This window comes from Cebus imitator, unplaced genomic scaffold (assembly GCF_001604975.1).
Source record: "Cebus imitator isolate Cc_AM_T3 unplaced genomic scaffold, Cebus_imitator-1.0 Scaffold827, whole genome shotgun sequence".
Lineage (NCBI taxonomy): Eukaryota > Metazoa > Chordata > Mammalia > Primates > Cebidae > Cebus > Cebus imitator.
Window position 1 is genome coordinate 78,431 of NW_016108142.1, and position 11,418 is coordinate 89,848.

At 42.0% G+C, this 11,418-nt stretch overlaps 1 protein-coding gene across 1 annotated transcript in view; it reads left to right on the plus strand.

Annotated features, from left to right (window-relative positions):
- Nucleotides 1–3,608: 3,608 nt before the first annotated feature.
- Nucleotides 3,609–11,418, plus strand: part of FAR2 (fatty acyl-CoA reductase 2) — a 154,416-nt gene continuing 146,606 nt past the window's right edge. Inside the window, exon 1 of the mRNA XM_017520375.2 lies at nucleotides 3,609–4,015. The gene's annotated coding sequence lies outside the window, so the exon portion shown is untranslated. The remainder of the gene's footprint in view (nucleotides 4,016–11,418) is intronic.

The following is an 11,418-nucleotide window of genomic DNA, read 5'->3' on the forward strand; positions in this document are numbered from 1 at the left end:
GTTATGATTTATTCATTTTAAGGTCTGCATAATAGTCAATAAAGAGAATACGCCTTTAGTTAATTCAGTTGTAACCATGTTGTACTCTCAGTATGGATCCTCTTAAGGTTCTCAAGAGCATTCTCAAAAGACCTTCAGTGTTTATGACCCAAGACCTTAGAGCGCACCACACATAGGATCAGGAAATCTGGGTTTAGTCTTCACCTGTTTTGCTTTTACAATTGTCAAAAACAAATTGTATAACTTTCAAAGATCTGTATATCTCTACAGGGAAAAAAAGAAGAAAAAAACCTGCAAAAACCCATAACTACCTGCTTCACAAAATGGCCAGACAATGAAAAATAATTTTCCTTATGCGAAAATACTCCTCAATAAAGCACAAAGTAACACTCTGCTGTACTCCTGATATACCATCTCCCCATCTAACTAAGTGACTATGGCAGGCAGAATTCTAAGATTATCACAGTGTAATTTATATGTTCTGTATAGTCCCTTCTTGAAAGGGAGTGAGACTGAATATGATGGATTGCACTGCTTTGATCTTATGTTATATGATGACAGTAAAGGCACCAAATCAGCTGATTTTGAGTTAATTATAAGGGAGATCATCCAAGGTAGGCCTCATTTAATTGGGTGTCAGCCTATAAACAGAAAGGGTGAGAGATTTAAAGAGAAAAACTGAGAATTTCTTCTGCTTGCTTTAAAGAAGCAAGCAACCACATGTGAGATGGCATATGGTTAGCATCTGAGGATTGTCTCTGAGAGCTAGGAGAAACCTCTGGCCAACAGCAAGCAAAGAAATAAGGACATCAGACTTAAAGTTGCAAGGAACTAAATGCTGCCAACAACCAATATAGAGCTTAGAAGAAGAGCCTGAGCCACAAGAGAGATCACACAAACTTGGGCTGAAATTGTGATTTCCACCTTGTAAGCAAAGAAGCCAGTTATGCCATGTCCAGACAGCTAACCAACAGAACATTGAGATAAGTAATGGAAATGGTTATAAAACACTGTGTGGTAGGTTATTAGGGAGCAACAGAAAACTAATGTGGTGACCTTATATGAGATATATAGAGTTCAATCTCCAACACTATAAAGAAAAACAGTAGGTCCAAAGCATGAGCTTTCTAGTTCTAAAATACCGTATTTTTAGAATTCTACCATAGATCAAACTCAAAGCTCTGTTTCAATTAACAGAATCAGTAGTTGTTTAAAAAAAATAGCACTGGGGGCCAGGTGCGGTGGCTCACACCTGTAATCCTAGCACTTTGGGAGGCCGAGGCAGGCGGATCATGAGGTCAGGAGTTCAAGACCAACCTGGCCAACATGGTGAAACCCTATCTCTACTAAAAATACAAAAATTAGCTGGACGTGATGGCGGGCACCTGTAATATCAGCTACACAGGAAGTTGAGGCAGGAGAATCGCTTGAACTTGTGGGGCGGAGGTTGCAGTGAGCTGAGATCCCACCACTGCATTTCAGCCTGAGCAACAGAGCAAGACTCCATCTCAAAAAAAAAAAAAAAAAAAAGCACTGGGGAAGGATAGCATTCATTTGTATCACTAGTTACACAATGTCTTTTTTAGGGTGTCATTAGAATGATCTGACATATTATTTGAGGTACGGCAAGTTTTGTAAGTATTTTGTGTATTAAATGAGAACCTCCAGGCAGATTTACAAAGAAACATTTGTTTAATGGAGTTGAATGAGCAATAGTGAGGGAGACAGGACACTTTGAAAGTAGAAGACAGTTATTTTCATAATCTATTTCTCAACATTGACCACAAGCAACATTGTTTTTGAGATAACAAACCTTTGGACTCTAATTAAGCCAATGTGAAACTGAATTCATATTAACAGGAGTTACATGCACACCATGTGTGAGGATCCAGAACAAATGATCTGATTGAAAAAGATCAGAACCTGTTGCAGTTTAAGCTGCATTTGGGCCTATTGTAGAGTTTGGTTTTGAAGATGATAAAAACTTTACCATGTCCTTTGCTCATCCCTTCAAAAGTTGATAAGAATGTTAAGAGACTGCTATCAAAATACCTACTTGAAATATTAAACAATACATCACTTTAAAAAAAAAAAAAAGTAAATATATGAAATTCTACCCAAGACAAATTGCCTGTAGGACTGCCATAACAAATTGATGCAGGATTTTTTTCTCCTTAGCTCAGCTAGGTCTGGGTTCTTTTCTCATAACCAGAAAAAATTAGGCATGTAGACACTTGAAGAGTGAGTGGAGTAGAATTTATTAAGCAAAAGGAAAGCTCTCGGCAAAGAGAGATCCTGAAAGCAAGTTCCCAGTTACTGCCTTTTCAGTTGAATACAAGTGTGGTAAACAGTTTACCTTCAATCTGCTAAGTGATTTCTACACGTTTTCACCAGCATTTGACATTATCATTTCAAGTGCTGTCACATGTGTTTTGAAGATACATTGAAATTTATTATTGGGGAGGGAAGGGGTAACAAAAAATACTATATATTTAATTGTAACTTTTTTTCTGTGTCTTGCATTCAGGCAATCACCAGAGGAAATTAGTGTCTGTAGGCTACACTTTGCTTAACACATTTAATTAAAGAGCCCAGTAGTAGAGAATTCAAGATAGGTGTGTTTAATTTCATGAAATCACTCATTTCATTACTTCTAAATTTCATCAGTCAAATTTTATTTCTTTAATTGCATGTTGATTGTTGTAACGAGGAGAATTAGAACAGCTCATAGGACAATATTTCTTTTTGATTTTTCTTAACACACCATATTTATTTGGAAATTTACCTTCTACATTGTCCAGGGAATTAGGATGGGCGTTGGCTGTTTTTCAGCACTTCCTGGTTGAGGCCAAGGGCTCCACTCACGTGCCTGTCCATCCTTTTACAAGGCTTCCCTGGCAGCTCCAGGTTTTCCGTTTAAAATTTAACAATGACCAAATTCCAAAAAAGCTACCAGGCTAAGAAATGATTTTTTTTTTTTTTTTCTTTTAAATCCGGAGAAGTGCTGCTGAGCACAGCTGGCTCACTGCTGTTCCTGCAGCCCCCGTCTCTGATCCGTTCTAGTCTCCTACCCACCCCCACCCCACCATAGGCAGGCAGAGATGGATTTCTGCCCTCCAAACCCCGAGAGTGAGAAAACATCGCCTGAAGTCCTCGCATCACCTTCCACCCTCACGCCCTTGGCTTTAAAAAAGCCACTGCGCTCGTGGGTCATTCCAGGGTGCCTCTGCAGTGTCTGGAGCAAGTACAAGAGCATCCCTCCCACGGGATGTGCAGTGTATAGTCAAGCTAAGTAAACTGGGAATTTTGGCTGCTTTTTCTGCTGGGGTGAGTGGGGAAAGGTGTGTCCCCCAAGCGTTCAGTTCAGACTAGAACCTTTGAATCTCTCCTGTCTCAGTGTCTCCCTCCAACCCCACCCGCCACCTTTCACGGTGTGGGAGTTCTGCTTTCCCAGACCAGAGAGGGGCGCTTTTCTGGCTTCCTGTCCCCTCGCCCACTGATTTAAAAATACAGAAAAAGACCAACACCAAAACCCCAAACAAAACGAAAGCCCCAAACTAAAAAAAAACAAACAAAAAACCCACCCAAACCCAAACCAACCACCCTTCCCCCAAAACACACAAATACGGGAGTCACAGCGAGTGGATCCGCTGCTGGTGCCGAATGAATGGAAGCGCGGGGCGGGCCTGCGCACGCGGCCGCCCTGCCCACGATGCCGTCGCCCCGCGGCCTGTAGGGCCTTCGCTGGCCCCTCGCCCTCCTCCCGCCCTGGGCTGAGGCTGCCGCCGGCTCCGCGCCCAACGCTGAGGCCGCGGCGGCGACGGGGAAAGTCGGAGGGAGGGTGGTTTCCTCCCGCCCCACACCCAGTCTCCGAGCCGGATATATAGAGTGTCACGTTTGGGAGCCGAAAGACCAGAGCCGCTTCCTTGTGGCTGGAGGGCTTCCCGCAGCCTCGGGGAAGAAGCAGGATTTGGAGGACCACTAGTTGAACCCCATCCCCGTGCTGGACGAACAGGTATTCCAGGGTCCCCAGCCCTGGCGCTCGCAGAGCCCACGCGCTCCGAAGGCAGAGACCAGGCTGGGGGTGGCCCGGGAGGGAGGGCTGGCTGGGTTCGCAGGGCGGGGCGGTTCCTGGCGGGACCTCGAGGAGGGTGGGTGTGAGGCTGGGTGGGAGGAGAGAAGCATTTGCCGAAGCTCTGCCCCTGAAGCTGCCCCCGGCTGCACCCCCGTCGTCACCCGGCGTTTAGGCGCGTTTGGCGTCGGCGGAGCCCGCCAAGGTGGGGCGCGCGGGGGTTGCAAAGGGCAGCGAGCTAGGAAGGACCAGAGAAGGTTAACGTGGGGGGCTGCGCCGTGGGGAGTGGGGACCGAGGGAGGGAGGCGCGGGGCCGGGTCCTGCCCAGGCCTTCTGGGCCCCTGGAGCTATTCCCAGAGAGAGCGCGCAAACGCCGGGGCCACGTGTGAAACAACGGCCGTCCCAGGTCCCCTCCGGCGTCCGGGACAGCCGGGGCGCCCTGCCCTGGCCCCCGGAGCGGGTCCTCACCGGACTCCAGTCCCACCCGAGGCTGCGCACGTCCCTACGCTCCCACTTGGGCCACGCCGGGGTTGTGGCTGACGCGTTCGGGTGGCTGGGGAGTCCAGGGCGAGGTTTGCCCTTGTAGGAAGTTTTCGACCTCTTCCTGTGGCCTGAGCATCCTGGGGGTGTGCAGGGGAGCAGGTGTCAGAAGACTCCCAATTGGAGTAGATGGCTTGCAGGAAGGCTGCTCAACCTTCCCATAAAGTAGAATTGTCCGCAGGGCAGTCTCAGTCTATTAAAACAATTCGTGCCCAGCCTTATGCTAGAAACCAGAGGAAGGCGTCCCACCTGCCAGCGGGGGGTAGGATTATAGGCACCTTTTCTTCTATGGATCAATTATGTGGTATGAGCAACCAAGGTTATCGCTGGATCTGCAAGAGTTTGGCCACTGGTTGAATCACATAGAGTGCTCCCATTACGTGATGAGCAAGGACAGGGCAGTGTCATCAGAGTGACCAGGAAACTCAAGTGGACCATGATTTTCTGCTTGCTAGATCGAGAGAAGTTTGACACTGTGCAAATGGAAATTTGAGCGTTGTCCCGTGGTTTCAATTACCCATCTCTCTATATTCCCATTTATATAAGTTGGAGATTTGACTGACAGGTGTATTTAGTCCAAAATTTATAAAGCTGGGCAAGGGACACAATAAAACCGTAAGGCAGCCACCTAAACTGAAGAGCAAGTGGTTCAGCAAAATTCCCATTTAGGGGTATTTGTGTGCGAGGGAGATGGGCATGAGGTTTTTACCAGGCCGACTCTTATGTCAATATTTCATCAGCAGTATTTCTCAGGATCCATGTCTTTACAGTATTCTTTTTCTAATTCTGAGGGCAACTTCTGCCCGTGCTGTATTAACAAATTCCTCACTTCTATTTCTAACATTGGGTTATAATTATCTATAAAATAGATGTAAATCACTGTGAGTTGGTAAATCTTACAGCTATTAGAGAAATTAAGGTATATGAAAATATCTTTTCCTTAAAGGAGGCTAAAATGTGACATCCAATTACAGAGGAAGAGAGAGAGATTGAAAAATAAAATGGCTTATGTTAGGGTATCACTTTGGGGTTCATACAGCATGTGATCATCTTGACTGTCTCACCATCTGTTTTTCTATCTCCCAAAGAGGCATTCTTGAGGTCATTTGTTCTTGGCAACACCTCATCAGGTTAAGAAGTCCTGTATTTTGCGTTAATTCCCATGTACTCGTGAAAGCTTACTGATTCACGAATATAGCCTTGTGAAGGATCATGCGCAGTGACTGCCCACGTGCTTGTCCCTACCAATATATTCTGACATTGTGGGCTCTGTTGGAACATGTATTACCTTTGGAGAGGGTAACAGACCAACTTGAGAATTTGATGAAAGCTCTGGAATGTGAAAGACAAACACATGCATATGAACACATAATTCCACCTACAATTTCAGGAGTTCATGGCCTCTTTGATGCCTAGCCTCCCACATTATAGATGTCTGGAGACTCCAGGCAGGGCCAGCTTCATGGAAATGCAAAACTATAGTTGCACAGGGCCTTGCGCTTGGACAGGTCCTGCCTGCATTTGGTAATGTTCTGCTGTCACTGTTGTCTGGCTTAATAATTTTCAAACAAGAGGCTCTGAATCTTCATTTTGTACTGGGTTCTACAAATTATGTCCTGACCCCAGGCTGACAAACTTGATCTAAAACTAACTAAATTGCAGTGTTGTCTTAACAGGAATCCCACATTTCTGTTAGGGAGTTTTCCAGTACAACTTGAAATTTATCTGCTGCTCACTTAGGTGCCCTTGGACATGTCATTCAGTCTTCCTATATTTCAGTTTCCTCATTGACAAAATAAAGGCAACAGATGAAACCTTCTTTATTTTCAATGTTCTATTATCTCTAAGTAAAAAGAGATAATAATTGTAAACATGTCTACTGACTTTGAATAGTTCTTGATAACAAATATGCTATTGTTGAAGGGTTAAACTTTGCCCTCCATTTTTCAGAAGTAGCTTGAGAAAGGTTGGTTAAGCACATTAAAAAGATTGTAGAACCTTTCTAACCCTTATAGTTGGTGGAAAATGAAACAAAAAGTAGAAAAGTATTCACTTTAAATACTCAGTATTTAAATGGTAAATACTGAAATATCATTATTTGGACAAGATTGGAATTTTCAACTAAAAGTACAGAATAACTTCTTGGATCCCAAAGATATGTTTGGGTCTAATTCATCCAAAAATGGAACCGTGAGAAACTGAGCCACTGATTGACATTTTTTGAGGGGGTAATCCCTTTTGTTTAATTTAAAAAATCTGTAAGTTAAAAAGTTTGATCAAATTATCCTTTAAAATATCCTGGTAAATGCTAAATCAATGTAAAGTACACCTAGTGTCTTGTCAAGTACACCTAGTTACCTTTTGTGAGTCTGGTACCACTTGAAAAGGAACTGAGAAAACAGGCAAGTCCTCTGTCCCCAGATTCCTCCCTTTATTAGTCTCTGACCTCAAAACGTATCCTTATTCCAGCTGTCCTTGTTAGCATGATGGCAATACACTCAGAACCATTGAGGAATAAAATAGGGTGAAAGGGAGCTGATCAAACTCTTATATTAAGGTCTTCTAATAGGGGCACTAGAAGGGTAAATGGAGATTCCTTCTTCATGCAATTACTCTGTGCAGGAGCATCCAGTGTACTTTAGGATGCAAAGTAACAGGTCCTGTATTCAATAAACTTTTGACATCATTAGCAAGAAAAAATATGTCAATATAAGGTATTAATTTAAAATAGCAAATAAGTAGTTACAAGGCAATAGAAGATTTGGCACCAAATGAATGGGAGAGAAAATAAGTGCAATGAATTCCCAAGAAGAGAATAAAATAAGCTGAAATGCTGAGGGAAGGGTAAGAGGAAAGACCCTTAAAGATAACCCTTAAAGTTCTGGCCTTAATAGAGATGAACAAATAAGACTTTTTGGTGCCCAGGAACCGCAGTGGCACTTTGGGGTGGGAAGTGTGCAGAAAAGAAAAATCTGAATGCAGCTGAAAATTTTATGTAAGCAAAAGGCAGGAGATAACTCTGTAAGAGAAATTCCCTCTGCTAGCTTCATTCATGTTACAAATAATTATTAAGCACGTTCTGTGACCAGACATCATGCCAGCTTTTCCACATTTGGTGTTGTACAGAGCAGATGTGTTCCCTATGTTTTTGGAACCTACAGACATTTACAAAATAAACATTTAAGAAGATATTGTGGGAAGTAGTATGGAGAACAGCATGCTATAAGAAAAAAACCCAGGGATGCTGACTCTGATTTGGTGCTCTGAGAAGGCTTGCTCTTTGACAAAGAAAGATTTCAGTTGCTATTGGAAAGAAGCATAGGGGTTAACGTGACTGAAAAAAAAATCAACAAAGAGAAAAAGCAATCTGGGCACAGGAAATTGCAAATGGGAAGATCCTAAAGAGAGAAAAAGCTGGCAACATTCAAGGGACAAAGAGAAGGCAGGCCTTGTGACTGGACTTAGCTGAGGGCACTGCTGAGAGGCAGGACACACAGTTGGAGAAGGGAGCAGGTGACTGATCATGCCAGACTTCACAGGTCTTGATAAAGATCTTGAATTTAATTTAAGTGGGTAGCCATTGAAGACATTTAAGCCAGAGACTGTTCTAATTTCTATTTTGAGGAAATCTTTATGGAGACAATAAGGAGAGTGAACTAGGGGGATAAAGGATTGGAGGTATTAAGACCAGCAAGGACAGAGCACAGGTGAGAGTACTGTCAGGGAAGAGGGAGAGAAGTGTGCAGACTTGAGGTGTGTTTTTACGGTTGGATTGACACAGCTTGGTGATAGATTGGATATGGGAGGTGGGTGAGACAGAAAAAAGAGTGGGAATGAATTCATTTAATAGATAGTGCTGAATGCTTATAATCCAAAGCAGCAGGCTCAGATGCATATGATTTAGAGTTGCCATAAGAAGAACTGAAATAGAAAACAAAAACTGATCGCCCTGGTTATTACCTCTGGAAAAGTGTACTGGCTGCTGGGATAGGGATGAGAGAAAGGAAGGAGGAGATTTTTGCTTTCCATACTATCCTCTGTACTATTCAAATTATTTTTTTAAACCATGCTTGCATTTTATAATTTTTTTAAAAAGTTATCACCGTGAGAGATATAGCTCCTGTTTTTCTGATTGAGCACATAGATGGAATATGGTGTAATTTCCTAAAATGAGAAAAATTAGGGAAGATCTGATCCTCTCCAAAATAATTATTCTAAAATATAATTTACTCCCCTGCTTAAAACCTTGTCATTCCTCTGCCTTGTCTATAGCAGTGTTTCCCAAAATGTACTCTGAATGATTATTTTCTTGGGATATTAACAGTTAAGTAAAGGAAGAAATGCTTCCCTGATGATATAACTTTGAGAAACACTTGATTTTACCTACTTAACCAGTTTTATTGCAGGTATCCTCAGAGCCTTTAATGTCCTAATGCATGTTAATACTCATCAAGAAAGGAAAGATCTTTTATGCCACATTTCCTAAACTTATTTGACCTTGAAATGCTTTTCCAGTAGAACATCTAAGAGAGTCAGCATTCAGCATAACACGCTTTGGGAAATGCTGTCCTATATTAATAAATTAAACTTTTTAACATCTACAGTTCTCTATTAACCATAAGCTTCTCTCATCTCTTTAATCTTACTTAGTTGACTGGAAGCAAGAGACTGGAATTGACTCTGTTAATAGACATTAAGTTGATGAAAACAATCCTGCTCTGTGGATGAGACATATTCAGAATCAAGATCTGCAGTCTAATTAAAAGCAAAATTGTTGTTGTTTGTTTTTCATTCCTACTTCTCTGGCAAGGCTCTGCAGGACCTTGTCAAGGTACATTTTGTCAAGTCTATATTTAATATGTGTGACCTGAGGCATAAACAATGGGGAAGACTTCCCGGGACCTCTTAGGTTCCGTGGTAGGCCTGGGCCTTATCTGATGTTTGTAAGCCATCCCCTGCAAGGCAACACAGTGTAAGTACATAGGGCATCTGTAGGAACACTGATTTTTGAGTTTCCTTCCTGGATCTCCATGCATTTGCATGGTAGTAGGCTGGAGGTAAGAATGCAGCCTATGGCCAAAGAACAGTGCAGCAGAGCATAATGGAAGAAACAGGTTTACCCAGCTGTAGACTTCTTCTATGGCTTCCTCACTCTGTGTTCTAGCCCAGGGGTCAGCAACTATGCCTGAGGCTGAAATCTGGCCCCTGCGTTTTTGTATATTCTTTGAACAAAGAATGGTTCTTATATTTTTAAATGGTTAAAAAAATCTGAAGAATAATATTCTGTGACATGGGAGAAATGATAGGAAATTTAACCTTCAGTGTCTATAAATCAAGTTTTATAAGAAATCAGCTTGTGTCGTTTATCTAGTCATCCCTATTGGCTATGACTGCTTTAGTGCCCTAACCAATCAATTATTATCACCGTTAAAGCCTAATATATTTACCTTGATCCCTGCTGTAGGCTATGAAACTCACCTGCCATAGGTAATCTTAACTGTTTTTCATTTGTTTATAAGGGGGTAGAAGTAAAATAGCTAAATTGACATCCTATTAGGTCATCAAAGATTATTGGCAGTCAGGCACAGAAAGATAAACACTGCATAATCTCATTTTTATGTGGAATTTAAAAATGTTGAACTCATAAATAAAAGTAGAGAGAAGAATGCTGGTTACTGGAGACTGAAGGCAAAAAGTGGTAGGGTTGCAGAGGGGAGAGGTGAGAATGGGGGTGTTGAGGTGGAGGGAAAGTTGCTGGTCAAAGAGTACAAAGTTTCAGTTAGGCAGGGGGCATAAGTTTTAAGATTTACTGCTATCAGCATGACTATAGTCAATGTTAATGTATATTTCAAAATAACTAAGTAAATTTCCAATGTCTCACCACAAAAATAAGTGATGGCTACTCTATCCTCTAAATGTATAAAATTATAATTTGTAAATTTAAAATAATACTAATTTTAAAAATAAAACAAATCATTATTGGCATTGGAGTCGTGACAATGCCAGTGTTTGTTTGTGGCTAGTGGTGCTAACACTACATTCCCATGTAAAAAGCAGAAGATAGTCTCAAAGGTGATCGCTTTTAAATTTTACTCAAACATTTGAACTCATGTATACAGGATAGGCACTCAGATAAATAAAACTACAGCCTCCAGAGGTAAATTAAAACTAGTATAACTTAACTGTTTTATTTTGTTACCCCTAAGCAGATTGGATTTCCTGGGTAGTCACCTCTGATTTGTATTTCAGTAATGAAGCCAATCTTATTATTATTATGAATGTGCACTTTTGTATGAAGAGTAGTAGTTTAGGGATGACAGCCTCAATTTTGGGTGACAGAAATACAAATTTCTCTGTCACTACCATAAACCTATTAAATCAGAATTTTTGGTGTGAGGATCCCCAGGGGTTTCATAAGTAGCTGGCACAGCACAGGAAGAGATTTTCGAATAGCTAGTCCAGGTATTTACATGGAACGGAGTTGGAAAATAAGGCCCACCAGGTCTGGTGCTTGGCTCTGTTATTGCTGTCATAAAATATTTTTAGATGAGGCTGAGCTGTAGGAGCATAAAGTTTGGATTGTGGCTCTCATTGCCGGCCATATTGATTGAGAGATTTCTGTGAGATACTTAACTTTATAAAGATGACTGATTTCAGGTGAGATCTTTATTCAAAGGATATTCTCCCACTTTAATCAACACCTATATTGGGCCGGGCGCGGTGGCTCAAGCCTGTAATCCCAGCACTTTGGGAGGCCGAGGCGGGTGGATCACGAGGTCAAGAGATCGAGACCATCCTGGTCAACA